The sequence below is a fragment of the Rhinopithecus roxellana genome, chromosome 8, assembly GCF_007565055.1.
Source record: "Rhinopithecus roxellana isolate Shanxi Qingling chromosome 8, ASM756505v1, whole genome shotgun sequence".
Classification (NCBI taxonomy): Eukaryota; Metazoa; Chordata; class Mammalia; order Primates; family Cercopithecidae; genus Rhinopithecus; species Rhinopithecus roxellana.
In genome coordinates, this window is record NC_044556.1 from 114,570,470 (window position 1) to 114,573,547 (window position 3,078).

Below are 3,078 nucleotides of genomic sequence, written 5' to 3' on the forward strand. Positions count from 1 at the left end.
TTCTTAGTTGTAAGAGTTTATCAAGTTAGAATAATTCCTAAAGATATGTAGGCTACCCTATGCAATTTGCCTCTATTGTTGGATTAATTACCCACCTTCCTCATATTTTGTACTTACATTCTTCTCATTAGGTCATGCCAGCTTAGTAAATAGGGATTTATTATACAGCAGCAATATTGCATACTGGTTAAAAATTTGACTTCTGGCTTTCAACTGTGTTCGCAGCCGCCGCCGCGCCACCTTTGCTCTGCAAAACCAGCGCCGCCTCTCACTCGTCGAGCTCCAGCAGAAGGAGAAGAGAGGTAAGTAAAGAGGGCTCTCTACCATGGCTCGTACAAAGCAGACTGCCCGCAAATCGGCCAGTGTTAAGGCACCCAGGAAAGGCGCAACTGGCTACAAAAGCCACTTGCAAGAGTGCGCCCTCTACTGGAGGGGTGAAGAAACCTCATCGTTACAGGCCTGGTACTGTGGCGCTCCGTGAAATTAGACGTTATCAGAAGTCCACTGAATTTCTGATTCCCAAAATTCCCTCCCAGCGTCTGGTGCCAGAAATTGCTCAGGGCTTTAAAACAGATCTGCGCTTCCAGAGCGCAGCTATCGGTGTTTTGCAGGAGGCGAGTGAGGCCTATCTGGTTGGGCTTTTTGAAGACACCAACCTGTGTGCTATCCATGCCAAACGTGTAACAATTATGTCAAAAGACATCCAGCTAGCACGCCGCATATGTGGAGAAAGTGCTTAAGAATCCACTATGATGGGAAACATTTCATTCTCAAAAAAAAAAAAAAAAAAAGAAAGAAAGAAATTCTCTTCATTCTCAAAAAAAAAAAAAAAAAAAAAAAAAAAAAGAAATTCTCTTCTTCCTGTTATTGGTAGTTCTGAACGTTAGATATTTTTTTTCCAAGGGGTGAAAAGGTACCTAAGTATATGATTGCGAGTGGAAAAATAGAGGACAGAAATCAGGTATTGGCGGTTTTTCCATTTTCATTTGTGTGTGAATTTTTAATATAAATGCAGAGGCATAAAGCATTAATGCAAGTTAAAATGTTTCAGTGAACAAGTTTCAGCGGTTCAACTTTATAATAATTATAAATAAACCTGTTAAATTTTTCTGGACAATGCCAGCTTTTGGATTTTTTTAAAATAAGTGAAGTTCTTATTGACGGCAACTAAATGGTGTTTGTAGCATCTTTATCATACAGTAGATTTCATCCATTCACTATACTTTTCTGAGTTGTCCTACATGCAAGTACATGTTTTTAATGTTTTCTATCTTCTGTGCTGTTCCTGTAAGTTTGCTATTTAAAATACATTAAACTAAAGGAAAAAAAAAATTGACTTCTGGAATTATCCTGGCCAAGTTCAAGTCTTGGACCTACAACCTAGTTGCTGTGTGACCTTGGGCACTTCCTTTATCCCAGCCTTAGTATCTTCCTGTGTAAAATATGCCTTGTAATCAATCACATTTTTGTTAGGATTAGCTGAGATGAAACATGTGAAGCACTCAAAATATCACCACCTACAAGTAAGGTATCAATAAATGTTAACCAATTATTATAATTGATAGCTTCTGCTTATCTATAGAACTATCTTGCTTAACAGGGCCGCCCCAGGGTAAGCTGGCTAACTTTCTTTAATAACTAGTCCATATTTTCTCAGTTATACACAATTAATCCTTCTGATACTCATTTATGTGGTTACTTTTTTTTCTCCTAGATTTAATACTCTACCCCTGTCTCTACTGAATTTTATTCATTTGCTGGGGATATTCTTCCAATCCACCAACTATTTTTACTGGAACAATAAGTCAGCAAGCCATCTCACACAAACTGGACTCCATTGTAAACTTTTTCATCAAGCAATATTCCAAGGATTGGACAACTTTTTCTGGAAAGGGCCTGATAGTAAATATTTTAGGCTCTACAGGCCTTGTAGTCTCTGTCAAAATTATTCAACTTGACCATTATAGTGCAGAAGTAGCCATAGACAATATGTAAACAAATGTCCATGGCAGTGTTCCAATAAAACTTTATCTACAAAAATAAGTGAGGGATGAATTTGGCCATCAGGCAGTATAGTTTGCTATACAGGGAATATAGTCTGCTGATCCCTCCTCTTTTATTTTTCTGAGAAATTAATGCTTATTAAATTTATACTGATAGACAGTGATCAACTTAATCTTAAAGTTTACTCTTTGCCCACCTCATAATTGTTTGGCCGAAATTTTGTTTTCCAGTTGATTGATGAGGAGTCTCTGAAGGATGAGTTAAAAAGCCTTGCAGAGTTACGTGCCATTGCACGTAAAGAAGCTTGTGTTCTAACTCTACTTGGAGCTCCTTTTTAAATATGCTTTTCCAATAATGTCTCCTGTACAAAACTTTCATAAGCTTCTGAAATGCTGAACCATTATCTTGTTCATTTCTCTCCTCCAGTTCCTCATACACTTTATGGGGTTTATTAAATATTTGGTGACAAAAATGAATGAGTGAACATTGTTCCATAGAGAATAAGGCTCACACAAATTATTACTTAGTACATTGTCCTCTTCCAATAACGTTGTAAGTTCTTTTTTTTTTTTTTTTTTTTTGAGATGGAGTCTCACTGTGTTGCCCAGGCTGGAGTGCAGTGCACAATCCCAGCTCACTGCAACCTCCACTTCCTGGGTTTAAGCAATTCTCCTGCCTCAGCCTCCCACATAGCTGGGATTACAGGTGCCTATTACCACACCCCGCTAATTTTTATATTTTTAGTAGAGACAGGGTTTCACCATGTTTGCCAGGCTGGTCTTGAACTCTTGACCTCAAGCGATCCACCTGTCTCAGCATCCCAAAGTGCTGGGATTACACGTATGAGCTACTGCGCCTGGCCAGTTCTTTTTCTTTAATCAAGAATCTACCAAAACAGTCCTATACTGTCCATATAAACTGTTCCATTAAAACAATGATCTTCTTCCAGAAAAATACATAAATATTCAGGATAAACACTGGCTGGAGTCTTAGGAAATCTAGCTTAGTCTTGGATATGTAATTTGGCTACATGATGTTGGTTAAGCTTTTCCATGCTCTAGGATTGTTTCCTCA

The 3,078-nt window shown here is 38.1% G+C and overlaps 1 pseudogene; it reads left to right on the forward strand.

Annotated features, from left to right (window-relative positions):
* The first annotated feature begins 325 nt into the window (after positions 1–325).
* On the forward strand, positions 326–1,120 carry LOC104670200 (annotated as a pseudogene).
* The last annotated feature ends 1,958 nt before the right edge of the window (positions 1,121–3,078 follow it).